The sequence below is a fragment of the Pan paniscus genome, chromosome 18 (assembly GCF_029289425.2).
Source record: "Pan paniscus chromosome 18, NHGRI_mPanPan1-v2.0_pri, whole genome shotgun sequence".
NCBI classification, from domain to species: domain Eukaryota; kingdom Metazoa; phylum Chordata; class Mammalia; order Primates; family Hominidae; genus Pan; species Pan paniscus.
Genome location: NC_073267.2, coordinates 7,269,433 through 7,287,314, shown reverse-complemented (window position 1 = coordinate 7,287,314; position 17,882 = coordinate 7,269,433). Strand labels below are relative to the sequence as shown.

The following is a 17,882-nucleotide window of genomic DNA, read 5'->3' as shown; positions in this document are numbered from 1 at the left end:
CATGCACACGTGTTTATTGCGGCACTATCCCCAATAGCAAAGACTTGGAACCAACCCAAATGTCCAACAATGATAGACTGGATTAAGAAAATGTGGCACATATACACCATGGAATACTATGCAGCCATAAAAAATGATGAGTTCATGTCCTTTGTAGGGACATGGATGAAATTGGAAATCATCATTCTCAGTAAACTACCCCAAGAACAAAAAACCAAACACCGCATATTCTCACTCATAGGTGGGAATTGAACAATGAGAACACATGGACACAGCAAGGGGAACATCACCCTCTGGGGACTGTTGTGGGGTGGGGGGAGGGGGGAGGGATAGCTTTAGGAGATATACCTAATGCTAAATGACGAGTTAATGGGTGCAGCACACCAGCATGGCACATGTATACATATGTAACTAACCTGCACGTTGTGCACATGTACCCTAAAACTTAAACTATAATAATAAAAAAAACAACATTCCATTTCCTGCCTATCTCTCTAATTCTCTCTTTCTCCCACCTCTAAAACAACATCCCCGTATATAAAAGTGTGCTCCTGAAAAATTCAACAAGACACAACCAATGCAAAAAATTAGTGGAGGCCAATTTGTAGAGAGAAATTCTATGTGGGAATTAGTGCAGAGGAGGGAGCAGTGGGAACCCGAAGAGCGCTTTAATTTTCCTCATGAAAAAGAGGAGCTGAAATTGTCGAAGAAACATCAGGAAAGAGCTTCATTCACTGAATCTTCGACCGTAGGTTTTGAAATATAATTCCCAAGATGACTTTGCTTTTACAAATAAATTTAATTCCAATTTAGGTGAAATTTTTCAGAGAGATAATTATATCCAACACCATTTATGCAATTTGGATTGAGGATATTGAGTTAGCGGAGAGTCAGCAATGCATTTCTGGAAATTGATCTGAATAAAGCAGGTGAACATTGTCATTTGAACCCCAGAGCATAGACCCTTTCCTAGCTGTAGCTGCCTGAGTGTTGAGTTTTGCAATCAATTTGTACTCAAAAGAAAAATGCTGTCATAATATGAAGTGAAATGATATGTCTTTGCACTGCTCAAAATACTTAGGTAAAATTATGGGTGTCTTTATTTTTTTATGCTGAAGAGTGGATATGTATATTGGATAAACTACTCAGCAAGAGTTGGGTACCAGAAGACAACCCAGTAAAAAGCATCCAAGTCAACAGTCAGCTCCAAAAGGAGTGACTCTCTTCTCCTTCAGTAATTAAGCATTCAAACCCAGTAAACAGCTTGGTGGGAATGATTTTATGACAAATGACCGAGAGCATATCAACCATAAAACTCAGCTCGGCAAAAATCCCTCAAGCCCAGGAAACTCAATCAATGTAGAGCAGGCAACAGCCTCAGCTGTGGCAGCATTCTCTTCACTACGAATCACATAAATCCAAGGAGGCCAGAGCTGCTCCGCTAACTCTGACACAAGACACAAGAGAGGAGGAGGGCACGAGGCTTCTCACGGGGAGACAGAAAAGGAAGGCAGGCGAGAAGTACGTTTCTTTTTCTCCCTTTCGCTCTGTTGCTGGTTCTACTTACAGGAGTTGATGAAGAGATGAAATTGCACAGTCTCTATTAAGAGAGATGTAACAAATATTCAAAGAGAAGAAGAAAACAGGCAGAGAGACATGGTATAGGAGATGAAAGGGGGACACTGGGTTATAGCAAGATGATCTTGCTGCAACTACGGTCCTGAAAGCATCCCTGAATAAAAGAATAGATATTAATGCAGGCACACAATTTTTATCTCAGTCTATGTGTTAACTATATGACTATTCACTTTTGTACCATATTTTTCCAATATTGCAGTACGCAAATCTCAAAACAGCAAAGCTGAAAGAATTTTGCCGCAAACATCCATATATCTACCACCTATATTCTACTACTGGCATTTTACTATACTTGCTTTATCCCAGGTATTTCCATCCGTCCATCCCTCTCTGCAACCATCAACCCATCTTATTTTTGGTGCATTTCAAAGTAAATTTCACACATGATTAAAATACCCCCTACAAGTTTCAGTATACATGATGTTTACTCAAGTTCAATATTTGTATTTTTTATGCCATTACTTCCTAATACTATATGATCACTATGAAAAAGTTACAATAAATTTTGAAATTTGCACAATTGTATATTTGAAATTTGCACATTTGTATTTTTCCCTTCTCCATAGCAACCAAGTAAAATTATTACATATTCACACCGTATAAACATATTGCCAACAGGAAGATAAAAATTCTCTGGGAGAACAGAGAAACTGTAATATGTGAGCAGAGAGGCTGACAGAGAACATAGAACCCTGCCAAAAAAAAAAAAATAGGAGTAGGAATAAAGTTTGACAATTTCATTACCAGCAGGAAAGGATGGAAGTGAAGAAGCAGTAAGGGAAAGGGGGATAGGAAAGTTTTGAAATCAAGATAGGTGCACCTGTTGCATGAAACCGATACGCAGAAAGGTGTGTGTGTTAGAGTTATTACCGGTATTCCAGAGCAGGGGAATGGAAGAACATTATGGCAAGATGCCATAATAAAAAGCTTAAAGAAGTTTACAAAGTTCTGTGAAGAGTATCACTCTATTCTTAAGGAATGCGCTAACTTGCTTTCAAAGATGAACAAACATGGAAAGAACACAGCTTCCAGCACATAGCAAGGTCCAGCGACAGAGCATTTCATATTCCATCTCTAAATTCTACAACTACTTGAAACATGGAGCTATCACTTCCTTGTGGCCAATTTCTTGCTTCATTCTCTCTACTTTTCTCATATGGACACAGCATATTAATTAGACTGAGATCATTGTATTTCATCTGATAATGTCAAAGTTATTGGAGGTCTGGAGTACATCCAAATTGCATTTCAATCTATCACTTCGACGTTATAAATGACAAATCAATATTTTTAATACTTTTCTATCTTAATGTTGCCTGATGGAACAAAGCCAGCACATGCTACAAGAAATATGCAGACTACTAAGGCTATACTTTGAACCTAATGGAATGCAAAACGCTCGTTTTTATGGTACATGCAGGCAGTGGGTCACCGGAGTAGATGGACGCCCAGCAGGAGTTAGAGAAATTAACACCTTTCTGAAGTTGAAAGCAGTGGTAACTTGTTACTGAGTCACCTATTCCAACTGGGATCCTATTAAAGTGCTTGATTTGAGGGCAAGGACATAAGATCTCAATTAAAAATATTGTTTGTTAAAGCCTGGACTCACGCTGGCACCCCTGGAAAATTCATATAAACCAGCAGCGCATCTCCATCTAAAATTCAATTATGTAAGTCCAAGATTGTAGCTGGTCAGAGACAGCTTTGTTATGAAAATAATAGCAAGTGGGTTACGATAATCATACATTCTTCATAAGACCGCAGGGGCAGTAAACAACGCAGGTTCAATGCCTGGAATTGCCGCTTCTGGCTCTATCTGCTTGTATACTGTAAGCAGCAAGCTGATGATAACCAACGGACTCAAGAAATAAATCAATGTTACTGGCTTCCTTTGACGTTTCATGCAGTCTAAGACAAGTAAACTTCAAAACTCCCAAATCAGATGTGCAGAGGAAGCACTGTATGTTCTACCTTTCTAGTTCTTTATCCAACTAGTGACTCCAAAATCATTTCACCTACAAGTGAGGCAAAGAGTTGCTGTACATGGACTTAGACATAGGAAGTCAGGATGTTCAGTCATCAGGGTACAAATGCCCCAAGAATACAGACTACCCTCCTTTAGGGAACTTCCCAGCTAGTTCCTCTTTATCTACTAGCATGCATTCTAAGTACATTTTCAGTCCATTCATTTTTCTGGTAGAGGGCACTGTCATTTCTCTCCCGTACCACTGCCAACTTCCTCCTTAGCCACCTACTCCCCATCCATTCTAGAGTCAATAAAAACAATCTCCTAATAATATACATCAGAGCTCAATACCCTTGTCCTTAAAACTCTTCATTGTTTCCCATTGTATTTTGAATAAAATGTAAAGTAAATGAAAAGGCCACACAGGACCTGGCCTTTATCTACTATTCAAACCTATGTCCTACCCCTCCACTGACTTCTCTGCTAAGCTTTGCCACCCTGATCTCCTTTTAGTTCTTTCCCACATCAGGGCCTTTGAACATGCTGTTTCTGTTTCTAATGATCCTTCCTCTTTTTGGCCAGTTGGCACCTTCATATCACTTAGACCTCTGCTTAAATGGGTTCTTCTCCAAGAGCACTTCCCTAGCCCACTGATCTGAAGAAAACACTACTGTATCTTCTACCATCACTCACTATTTCAGCTTCCTGGTTTCATCATCACACACATCCCCCTTTGGCATTTATTGTTATTAACTATTTATGTTTTTCTCACTTCCACCACTGAATAATTAGTCCACAAAGGCAAGGGTCTGTCTCATACAGTGCCCTATCCCTTTAACATTAGCAATAAATGACGAATAATGAATGAATGCATGAATGAATGAATCAATGAACACCCCTGTCCCAGCATAACTGCAGGTGTTTTAAACTTGGGTCTCAATGTTTCTTTCAAAATATCTCTGATGGTGATGAACAAGGCATGCCTTTAGATACCATACTTCGGTCACCAGTGTATTTTAACATTCTTCTATCTCTGATAAACTGCTGTTAACAGCGTATCAAGAAACATATGTCAAGAAATATTAAACTTGAATTTTAAAAAGGGTGTTTTGGTAGACTGAAAACATAATTTACTCCTGAGCCACCCTGGTTTCAGCTTCTGCTGCTATTTTAAGCCCAGTTGCAGTTAAGTGCCTAAATACCATAATAAGGCATCTATCACCAAGCTCCTCTCTATGACCCATTATTAAAACTAAGAACTGCTGTGAGGCTATGAGAATGATTCAATACAAATGACTTAACAGCTATTGATGAATTTACCTTTAACAAATGCCCTCAGGTAGAGCCCACAATTCTATAGGTTTTGCTATTTCTTTTTCCTTCTCCTGCATCCCATTTTGCTCTCTCCAGCACGCCACTCAATGCAAATACAACAGCTGCAGTTCTGACAGTAACAGAAAGCTCATAACCCTATACACCTCGACTGAAATCTTAATGTTAGCCCCTAGTTGATAGCTACATCAATTTCAAAGATGACTTTCCAACCCAAGACTGCTAGACAGAAAAATTCATAAAACTCTGAGAGCACCATCTTTTCATTTGTGTGCCTACTAACTCTGAACACCCTGACACAGTCAGCTTGGCCCTTATTGTATTCTGAGGATGTAGAAATGGAGAAGTCTTTCAGAAATGTGTTTCCTGCTGACTATTATTTCAAGGGAAACAGAAAGCAAGACGAAATAAAAACATTTTACATCCCATTCTTCAGTGATTTTAATCATAAGGCTGCTCTGTTAACACTGAAAAACTTTCCAAGTCGCTGTTATTCTTAAGCAAGAATCTGTGCACTGCAATTCTTTGGGCTTATTATTCACTGAGGTCACTAAGATTTGTTACCCCTGATGTACTGATTAGGAGAGACACTCCAGGAGATGAAGAATGTATATGAGGTCAATAAACGGTGCAATGAATGAAAAGAGAAGGAGCTTTGAAATCGGCATGGCTGCCTGCTGGATATGAAGTCAAAGGCAGGTGAGTTCAAATCCCCAGAACCTCAGTATCCTTATCTGGAAAGTGGGGAAAACATGAGTCCTACCTCCCCGGGCGGTTATGAGTATAAATTGCCTGAGTGACCGTAACAGCAAGAACCAGGGTCCATCTCATGCCTCCTTGGGGGAAGGATGGTGGCACTCATGTCCTGAGCACTTACTTTGAACCAGGCGCTGTGTGGAATGCGTCCTGTGTGCATCTGTTCTCTCATTTAATTGGGTTGATGCCATTACTGACTTTCCGTACCAATGAGGAACCCAGGCTCAGAGGGGACAGACAACTTGCCAAAACACGATCTTGCCTGGAATGCATAGCAGAGCAGGATCCAAACTCAGATCTGCCTGAGACCATAACTTTTTCTCTCGAATGCCATCTGGCCTTCCTAGTAGTTGCTCAGTGAATGTTGGTTTCCAATACTTTTCACTCAACTGTGGACAGAAATATCTGTCATTTTATGAATACCCAGATTGGCTACCCTGTCATTTAATCCCATGATTTTTAATTCTTCCCTTTCAAAAACATTTTTATTTTATCAATTAGGAGAGAGCTTTCTAGCAAAAACCAGAAAGGTTGCTAGACAAATTCTGAAAGAACTGTAACACTAATTTTATGGGGTCTATGTTCTTCTTTAGACAAAGACCTTATCAGTCTTGCTCATTGCTGAAATTCTAGCATCTAGAAGGTATTCAATAAAATCTTATAGAATGAAAGGTAAATATAATTAATCATAACCTCTGAGAATTCATCATACATCTAAGCCAAGTTCAAATTCTATATACTCCAAATAACTTCTGTTCATACATGCATAACGAGTTCAAATTCTATATACTCCAAATAATTCGGTGTTTTGTTTGAGACAGGATCTTGCCTTGTTGCTCAGGCTGGAGTGCAGTGGTGTAATTATAACTCACAACAGCCTCGAACTTCTGGGCTCAAGAGATCCACTTCAGCCTCCCAAGCTGGGACTACAAATGCATGCCATCGTGGCCAGCTAATTTTTTATCTTTATTTTTTGGAGAGATGGAATCTTGTTATGTTGCCCAGGCTGGTCTTGAACTCCTGAGCTTATGCAATCCTCCTGCCTCGGCCTTCCAAAGTGTTGGGATTATAGGTGTGAGCCACAGTGCCCACCCCAAATAATTTGTGCTCATACATACATACATATGTATATAGTTATATGTGTATGTGTACGTATATATGTGTGTGTATGTATTTGTGTGTGTGTGTAGAGAGAGAGAGAGAAAGAGAAAAGAAGGCTGGGTCTGTATATTTCTGGAATTTATGCACAGCATGGTACTGAACCCATAAGGATATCCAATTAAATATGCATTTATTGCCTAATGAGATGCTAGTAAATCATGCCATAAATAACGCTAGGAAAAAAAATGATCCTACCAGATAATAATTACATATACAAGTTCAGTTAACACAAAAAAAGTATCAGTAAAATGGTTCAATAAATAACGGTGTCACTACTGGTGAACAATCCTTCAAATCACACAACCTAAGTCTCGTATAATAGGTGCATTTCAGAAGAGAAAGGATTTAGAAAACAAAGGCCAATCCTCATGATGCTGAAGTTGATAGTGTGTTGTGCTTTCCACCAGTTTTACAATGGTGAAGCCATAAGGTATGGATTGCCTATGAAAGTTTTATGTCAGAAAAATGACTCTGGATGGTGGGTAGGGACTGAGGATAAGTCACAATTCAGACATCTATGAGCATGTAGATTGACAACTCCCAGGAATCTCTTTGCACAAGTTGCTGTCCATGAAGCGGATGGTGCCCAGAAGACATATTTCTGCTTGTGCAAAAAAGGCAGCAATCAGAAGGACATATTAGGGGTGGTGCGGATAGCAACTTTTTCTTTTTATACAAGAGACAATATCTGAGATGTTTAAAGAGAAGACCCATAGAAGATACTAAAAATACCACTTTTAACAGAGATTATGTGAATACTGCCCCAACAGGCTTCTTACATATCCCAGGTGACAACAAGTAAACCAGTAAGATAGATAGATAGATAGATAGATAGATAGATAGATAGATAGATAGATAGATAGATAAGATAGATAGATAGATAGACAGACAGACAGACAGACAGACAGACAGACAGACTGACTGACTGATTGACAGATTTTTTTTTTCTTTTTGAGACTGAGTCTCACTCTGTCGCCCAATCTGGAGGGCAATGGGGCGATCTTGGCTCACTACAATCTCTACCTCCTAGGTTCAAGCAATTCTCCTGCCTCAGCCTCTTGAGTAGCTGGGATTACAGGCACATACCACCATGCCAGGCTAATTTGTATATTTTTAGTAGAGACGGGGGTTTCACCATGTGAGTCAGGCTGGTCTCGAACTCCTGACCTTGTGATCTGACCGTCTCAGTCTCCCGAAGTGTTGGGAATATAGGCGTGAGCCACTGCGCCTGGCCAACCAGTAAGATAATTTAAGGATCTCCCATTTGGCATGGTATAGGGACCTGCTATGGTACCGTGAGGCATTCTGCAGAGGTCTGCTAGGACTTCGGTAGGCTAACACCTCTGTAATCTGTGGTGAGGGGATATCTGCACAGTAGTATAGCTCCACAGGAGAGATGAGATTTTAGTTTGAGCCTAAGTGAGACACCTGCTGAAGTCTCCCAAAATACTGAGAAGACTGCTAGGAGATGGAGTTTCTATGAACTGGACATCAACATTTGAGTTGTTATGCTTAATAAAATCTCACATTCCTATAACAGACTTGAGATCACTAGCAACCTTTGGCTTATAAATATATAAATATTGATTATATGTATCAATATTTCACTTTTCTGCCCTATGTAAACTTTCAATTAATTAATAATAACTAAGGATTAATAAGACAACACTTTTTTTTTTCCCCTGACACCTGTGTCTCACTCGTCACTCAGGCTGAAGTGCAGTGGCACAATCACTGGTCACTGCAGCCTCAACTTCCCAGGTTCAGGTGATCCCCCCACTTCAGCCTCCCATGTAGCTACGGACTTCAGACATGTGCCATCATGCCCGGCAATTTTTTGTATTTTTTGTTGAGATGAGGCTTTGCCATGTTGCATGGACTGGTCTTGAACACCTGGGCCCAAGTGATCCAACTGTCTCGTCTTCCCATAGTGCTGAGATTACAGGTGTGAGCCACCATGCCCAGCGCACCACTTTCTTGATTATTGTAGCTTTCCATTAAGTCTGGAAATCACACAGTATTCATCTTCCCAAATTGTTTTTTTCAAAGATATTTTGGCCATTCAAGTTGACTTCCATTTCTATATGAATTTTAGAATATGTTTGGCAGTTTTTATTGAAAAAAAGGCCTGCTGGGGTTTGATTGGCATTGTGTTGAATCTACAGATCAATTAGGGGAGACTAAGATAAGTCTCTCAACCTATACATGATATTGGCCTGTATGCTCACATATTTAAGTCTCTTTCAACTCCTCTCAGCTGTTCTGTAGTTTTAAGGGTATAGGACTGGCATATCTTCCATCAGATTTGTTCCTCTAAGTATTTCACTGTTTAAAATGCGATTGCAAATGATATTTTTAAGCTTTAATTTCCAATTTGTGTAATATATAAAAATATAATTGAATTACATATACTGATATTGCATCCTGCAACTTGATAAATTCATTTCTAAGTTCCAGTGGCTTTCTGTTTTAGAGAGCATAAAATTTTATGCACAGATGATCACGCTGCCTATGAATAAAGACAGTTTTTTTTCTTCTCTAAACAGATGCCTTTTACCTCCTTTTCTTGCTCATTATCACTGGCTAAAATAATGCGAAAGGGAAGTGGTGAAAGCATAAATCCTTGCTTTGTTCCCAATCTTGGGGGCAACACCAGTATTTCCTCATTAAGCATGATATTAGCTATACATTTTCCATAGATGCCTTTTATCATATTGACCAATTTATCTTCTATTCTTGCTGAGCTTTTTTAAAAACTAGAATCCATTTTGGATTTTGTCAAATGCCTTTTCTGCATCTATTAAAATAATTGTGTTGGTTCATATTTTGTTGTTAATATGGTGTATTTCATAAATTGATTTTCAAATGTTAAGGCATCTTTTCAATCCTAAAACAAAATCTGCTCATTCTTGATATAGTATCCTTTTCATGTATCAATAGATTTCATTTGCTTGTTGTTTTAGAATTTTCACATAGGTATTCATGAGAAAGACTAGTCTGTGGTTTCGGGGGTTTTTTCTTGTGAATTTTTTCCTGGTTTTGGTATTACAGTAATCGTTGCCTCATAGAATGGATTGGGAAATATAACTTCCTTTTCCATTTTCTGAAAGAAATGTTTTGTAACGTTTCTTAACAAAGTCATCTGGGCTTGGAATTTTCTTAGTGAGAAGATTTTCAACTCCAGATTTAATTTATTTGATATATATCAGGAAATTCAGATGATCTATTTCTTCTGTAGTGAGCTTTCTTAGATCTCTTTCAAGGAATTTACCCATTTCACCCTTAAATCTTAATATCATGAAATAAGGTTGTTCATAATATTATCTTATTTTTCTTTTAATACCTATAGAATCTGTAGTGATGCCTCCTCTTTCTATACTGATATTGGTAATTTGTATCTTCTCCTTAACTTTACTAAGCCTGGCTAAAAGTGTATTGATTTTACTAATTTTCTCAAAACACCAGCTTTTGGTTTCAAAGATTTCCTCCATTTTTGGCCTACTACCTGTTTTATTGATTTCAACTCTGATCTTTATTTCCTATCTTCTACTTAATTTAATTCACCTTCTTTTTCTATTTTTCTAAGGCAGAAGATAAAGTAAGTGATTTAAGACCATTTTTCACTATCCTAATATGGGTATTTAATGCTATGAATTTCTCTTCAAGCATTGTTTAATAACCCTACGCAAAATCTGATATGTCTTATGTATATTTTTGTTCAGGTCACTGTTTATTTTGACTTCCATTTAGATTTTCTCTTCGATCCACAGGTTATTTATTAAAGTGTGGCTTATTCTCCAAGTGTTTGGAGATTTTCATTTTATATTTCTGTCGTTTATTTCTAGTTTGATTCCACTGCGATTGTAGAAATAACTTCAATTCTCTTAAATTTATTGATTAAAAAAATAGTTCAGTCCAGAATAGCTCTTTTCTTGAAAACATTTCCTTATGTACTTGAAAACAATATGTATCCTGCTATTTTAGGACAGAGGGTTCTACAGTCATTAATTAAGGCAAATTAATTAATACTACTACTCAAATCTATATATTTAATAATTTTCTAGCTATTTATTCTGTCAGTTATTGAGAGACTAGCACTGAAATATTTGGCTATTTCTCCTTCCAATTCCATCAGTTTTGTTTCATGTATTTTAAAGTTGAGGTGCATAAATATTTAATGTCTTCTTGATTAAGTCACCTTTTCCATTGTGAAATTACCTTCTTTATCCCTGATGTATTTTTCTCTAGAATCTATTTGTGTGATATCAGTATAGTTACTTCAGTATTCTTTAGATTAGTGATCACATTCTGTATCTTTATTACTTTTTAAAGGAAAGAAATACACTTTATTTAAACATGCGAACACACCACTTGCTTTATATATTGAAAAGATAACATTGACAAAATTAAACCACAAATGAAAAACTGGGAAATCATTTACTGTATATATCATAGATGAATGGTTAATATCCTTAATTAATGTATAGGAAAATGTGTTACAAATAATCAGAAATAAATGAACATGATTTTTTAAATAGTCAAAACACATGAAAAAAAATAATGAACACTTATTTATTTATTTATTTTTCTTCCTTCTTTCCTTTTGAGACAGGGTGTTGCTTTGCCCTGAGTGCAGTGGAGTGCAGGCTGCAGTACAGTGGTGTGATGACAGCCCAGTGCAGCCTCAGCCTCCCAGGCTCAAGTGATACTGACACCTCAGCCTCCCACGTAGCTGGGACTACAGACATGCACCACCATGCTCAGTTAAATTTTTAAATTTTTTGTACAGACGGGGTCTTGTCATGTTGCTCAGGATGGTCTCAAACTCCTGGGCTCAAGGGATCCTCCTGCCTTGGCCTCCTAAAGTGCTGGGATTACAGGTGTGCACTACCATTCATCCTTATCAACATATTTGTGTCTTTATATTTAAAGTCTGCTTCTTATAACACAGCCTATAATTTGATCTTATTTTTATTAACTCTGACAATCTCTGCCTTTGAACTGAGTATATTTAGAACATTAATATTTAATGTGATTGATAGAATTAGGTTTAAACCTATAATCTATTGGTTTTTCATTTGTCCCAACTTTCCCTTTTCCTCTTTTTTCTGTCTTGTTTCACAATAATTGAAAATTTTTATTATTCTATTTCCTTTGCTGGCTTATTAGCTATAACTCTACGTTTCATCTTTTTAGTGCGAACTTAAGAGTTTACAGTAACACTATAAAAGGGAAATCTTTATAACTTATTTTGAAAATATTACAAATACACAGACAGTTGTAAAGACAGTACAGAGAAGTCTTGTTTCCCTATCCTGCTGGTGACATTGGTAACCCATTTGTTACATCTTATGACACTATAATATCATATTGTACTATATGATATTGACATTGATAAAGTGTGTTTGTATAAGTTTAACCCCTTTTATTACATGTATAGATTTCTGTAACTACCACCACAATACAATACAGAACTAATTCACCACAGATTTCTCCTTCATGCTGTACCTTTATAGTTCTACCCATCTTTTTTTCTCCCACCATACTGGCAACTATGACCAAATCTTTATACTTCTCTCATGGTGAAAGGGCTATATAAATGACATTGTATAGTCTATAACCTTTTGAGACTGTTTTGATTTTCATTCAACATTGTGCCCTTGAGATTCATCACAGGTGTTGTGTATATCGATAGTTCATTCAGTTTTTGTTGCTGAATAGTAGTTCACAGTACGGGTATCTCACAGTTTCTTTAACCATTCACCTACTGTAGATATTTTGGTTGTTTCCAGTTTTTGACTCAGAAATAAAACTGCTGACAATAATTGCATATAGGTTTCTGGGGTTTTTCGTGGACATTAACTTTCATTTCTGTGGAATAAATGTCCAGAAATGTGATTGTTGACTCATTGGTAAATGTCTATTTATTTTAAGAAACTACAAACAATTTGCCAGAAGAGTTGTGTCATTTTGCATTGCCATCATCAGTATATGAGAGACACACTTTCTATGCGTCCTTGTAAATATTTGATATTGTTTCTATCTTAAATTTTATCTGTTCTAACATGTGTATAATGATATCTTATTATATTCTTAATCTGCATTTCCCTAATAGCTAGTAATGCCGAATTCTTTCCATGTTCTTGATTGCCTCCATATATCCTCTTTGGTAAAATATTTCTTCAAGTCACTTTAAAAAGATTTTCTAAATGGATTGGTTTTCACTCTTTGACATTTTAAAATTGACAATAATAATTGTATATATTTATCATGTACAACATGATGTTTTGAAAAATGTATGAACTGTAGAATGGCTAACTCAAGTTAATTAACATATGCAGAACCACACACACTTATAATTTTTGTGGTGAAAACATTTAAAATCTACCTGTTCATAATTTTCAAGAATATAATACAGAATTATTAACTACAATCTATCACTATGTTGTACAATTGATCTACTGAGCTTATTCCTCCTATATAACTAAAATTTTGTATCCTTTGACAAATATTTCTCTAACCCTTTACCCTTCCAGTTTCTGGTAACCACCATTTTACTTCTTTATAAATTTATAGATATTAATTCTTTATTATATATGAAATTTGCAAGTATTTTCTTCCACATTATAGCTTTTCTTTCCAATATCTTAACAGGACTGTTCAGAGACCACATCTTTAATTTTTTTTTTTTTTTTTTGAGACTGAGTCTCGCTCTGTTGCCCAGGCTGGAGTGCAGTGGCATGATCTCGGCTCACTGCAACCTCCACCTCTGCAGTTCAAGCGATTCTCCTACCTCAGCCTCCCAAGGAGCTGGGATTACAGGTGCGCACCACCAAAGTTAGCCTGGCTAACTTTTGTATTTTTAGTACAGACAGGGTTTCGCCATGTTGGCCAGGCTGGTCTCGAACTCCTGACCTCAGGTTATCCAGCTGCTATCAGCCTCCCAAAGTGCTGGTATTACAGGCATGAGACACTGCGCCCAGCCAAATTTTGATGAAGTCTAATTTATCATTTTTTTCTTTTATAGACCCTTGGTGGCATGTCACCAAGCTCTAAGTTCGAAAGATTTTTTTCCTATAGGATTGCCTGAAAGTTTTATAGTTTTATGTTTTCAATTTAACCTACGATCCATTTTGAGCTAATTTTTATGAGATGTGAAGTTTAGGTCAAGATTTATTATTTATTATTATTATTTTGCCTATAAATAGCCAACTGTTCCAGCACCATTGTTGTAAAGATTGTACTACCCCCATTAAATTGCTTTTGCATTATTGGCAAAAATCAGTTGGTCATTGTTGTCTGGGGCTATTTCAGTGTCTTCTCTTCCCTTCCATTGATTTAGGTGTCTACATCTAAGCAAATACCACATAGTGATGATGACTGGAGTTACATAACGTCTTGAAACTAGGTAGACTGATTTGTCAAACCTGATTCTTATTTTTCAAAATTGTGTTAACTACTCTACTTTCTTTGCTTTTCTATTCAAATTTTGAGATAATCTTGTCTATATTTATTTTTAAAAACTCTGCTGATATTTTGAAATGATTGCATTACATCTGTGTATCAATTTGAGCAGAAATGGCATCTTTACAAAGTGGAGTCTTTCAATCCATGAACACACTGTGCTTTTCCATCTATTTACATCTTGGCCTTTTTAATCAGCATTTGATAATTTTCAGCATACAAGTCCTGTTAGATGCACACCTAAATATTTCCCTTTTTTATGGGTAATTAAAATGGTATTGTATTTTAAGTTGTTTTTATCTGTTTACTGCAAGAAATTTAGAAACTGTTTTTTTGCAATGTGATTTCATATGCTGTGACTTTGGTGAGCTAACTTGTTCAGTCCACAGAATGTGTGTGGGTTTTAAATTTTTGGTGTTTTCTCTATAACCATGGAATCCACAAATAAGGATAGCTTTATTTCTTTATTTTAATCTGTATGCCTTTTATTTATATTTCTTGTCTTATTGCACTGTTTAGAAATTCCCTACTATGTTGAATAGCAGTGGTGTCTTGTTCCTATATTTAAGGGGAAATCATTCATTTGTACCATTATACACAATATTAGATGTAGGTTTTTTGCACATGTCCTTTATCGAGTTAAGAAAACTGTTATCTATTCTTATTTTTTTCTGAGAGTTCTGGTTGTGTATCAATTTTGTCAAATTTTTTCCTGCATCAACTAATGTGAGCATGCGATTTTTCTTCTTGAACCTATCGGTATAGTAAATAACATCAATTGATTTTCAAATACTGAATTAGTATTGTATTACTGGACTATTCCTCATTAGGTTGGGGTGCATAAGTCTTTTTATATATTGTTAGATTCTATTTGAAAATGTTTTAAATAGTGTTAATTCTATATTTATCAGGGATATTGATTTGTAGTTTTCTTGATTCTTTTGTTACTTTCTTTGTCCAGTTTCGTGACCAGAGTGTAATGGCTTCACAAAATAAAGTGGAATGTGTACCACCACCTTTTATTTTTAAGACAAAGTCTTGCTCTGTCACCCAGGCTGGAGTGAAGTGGTGCAATCTTGGCTCACTGCAACCTCTGCCTCCCGGGTTCAAGCAATTCTCCTGCCTCAGCCTCCCGAGGAGCCGAGACTACAGGCACCTGCCACCACGCCCAGCTAGTTTTTGTATTTTTAGTAGACATGGGGTTTCACCATGTTGGCCAAGCTGGTCTCGAACTCCTAACCTCACGTGATCCGCCCACCTCGGCCTCCCAAAGTGCTGGGATTACAGGCATGAGCCACTCCACCTGGCCCACCTTCTATTTTCTAAAAGATATTTTGAAGAATTGGTGTTAAATGTTTTAAAAATATGGGTAGAATTCTCCAGTGAAACCATTTAGACCGGAGATTCCCTTGGGGTGGGGGGAGGAGGGGTGTTAAATTATGAATTCAATTTCCTTAATAGTTATAGGGTCATTCAAATTATCTACTGCATATTGGGTGAATTGTAGTTTGTGCTTTTCAAAGGAATTGGTTTAAGCTGTCAAATGTGTAAGTGCAGAGCGTTCAGAGTAGTCTCTTATTATCCTTTTAATGTCTGCAGGGTCTATAGTAATATTCTCAGCTTCTCTCCTGATATGGGTAATTATTCCCTTCTTTTTTTTTTCTATCATCCCTACTAGAAGTTTGCCATTTTCTTCTATATTTTTAAAGAACTAGCATTTCTCTCTTGTTTTTCTGTTTTCAATGTCATCGACTTTTGCTCCAGTTTTTATTATTTCCTCTCTGCTGCTTGCTTTAGGTTTATTTAGCTCTTCTTTCCCTATTTTTGTTTGAAGTGGGAGCTTACATTATTGATTTTAGAATTGTCATTTTTAAACTGAAAGCATTTAGGGCTATACATTTCCCTCTAATGACTGCTTTAGCCGCGACACACACATTTTGGTACATTGTATGTTTATTTTCATTAAGTTCAATGTCATTTTTAAAATGTATTATGAGACTTCATTTTCAACTCATGGATTACTGAGAAGTTTACTGTTTAGCTTCCAAGTGTTTGGGATTTTTCCCTGTTCTCTTTATGTATTAATTTCTTGTTTGATTCTACTGTTGTCAGAGAGCACACCCCAAGATTTCACTGTCTTTACATTTGCTGATGTCTATTTTATGGCCTAGGACATGGTCTCTCAAGGTATATGCTCTATGGGCTCCTTAAAAGAATGTGTATTCTGCTCTTTTGGGGTAAAGTGTTGTGTAATTGTCAATGACACCTTGTTGGTTGATGGTGGTGAGTTCTTCTCTATCCTTCCTTATGTCCTATACAGTCATTCTATAAATTGTTGCGAGATGGATGTTTAGGTTTACAATTTTAATTGTGGGTTCATATATCTGTTTTTTATGTTCTATATGTTTTTGCTTCACAGATTTTACAGCTCTTTTATTCGATACATACACATTCAGAATTCCTATAAATACTCTCCTGGGCTCTTACTCTCCACTCTGATGCTCTATACTCAGAATGACAGGTGCCTTGCTCCCCGGACCCTCAGTTCCACTTCCTCAATACAGGAAGTACTCCAGGCTTCACCTGAGTTCCCCTCCTCTCTTTATGGAAACTCTTAAGGCAGTAAGCTGGGGCAATCAAAGGACTCACATCCTTTGCTCCTGTCAAGGATTGCTGTCCATTACTATTTGATGTACAGTGTTATGCAAACCATTGTTCCATGTGTTTTAATCATCATACAGTCATTTAACATGAGAGGTTAAATCTGGTCCCTATTACAACCATCTTGACAAGAGGAAAATGCCTGACTTTTTTTTTTTTTTTAAGAATTACTGGGAAAAAAAAAAGACAAGTCCTTTGTGTTTTTGTTTTCTGTTGTAGACACACATTATTATTCCCAGTGGCAATAGTTAGAATTTATTTAGCACTTTTCTGTGGGTCAAGCATTGTGCTAGGGAATGTTTACTCATTATCTTATTTAACAAATTTTTAAATGTAACTTAGGCTTCATGGCTTCCCCCATCTCTAAAATATTATAGTACATTTTGTTTAGGAAAAGTCTGCAATGTCCTAAATAAAAGGAGTTAACTAAATGAAATATGAACAATCTTGATATAAGATACCTTTCCTCTTATTAATAAATGGACTATTATTTAAATCCCATATATCATTTGTGTACCTAGACATTCATCCAACCTAAGGCTCTGGGACATTTTGAGGAAAAAGCCTAGCCTATATTGAACCTGATTAACACTCTTCACTCTTCCCAACTGTATTTATTTGCTAAGCCCTCACATCAAATGAGCCTCAGGCGAGAAAACACATCCTAGAAGCAGAGTCCAGATTGAAAACTGATGTTGAGCAGCAAAGACTTCCAGAAAGTTCATAGCCACCACGTAGTAGCTGTTTTGGCCATCTGAACTGGACAAGGAGTAACATGTCTGTTCTTTTTAACTTTCAAATATTTGAATTATATTTTAATACTGTGATGCACACTTACATGCAGGCCCAATATTTCTTCTAGTCTTTACCTGATAATTTAAACAACAGATAAACCTGATGCATT

At 36.7% G+C, this 17,882-nt stretch overlaps 1 protein-coding gene and 1 non-coding gene across 24 annotated transcripts in view; both read right to left on the bottom strand.

The window, feature by feature from the left end:
* The window catches only part of RBFOX1 (RNA binding fox-1 homolog 1), a 2,479,284-nt gene that overhangs the window by 959,256 nt on the left and 1,502,146 nt on the right, over positions 1-17,882 (bottom strand). The gene's annotated exons all lie outside the window — the stretch shown is intronic.
* Positions 6,196-6,257, bottom strand: LOC112437444 (U7 small nuclear RNA). Its single transcript, XR_003026052.1, has one exon. It is a non-coding gene; the product is annotated as a U7 small nuclear RNA (small nuclear RNA).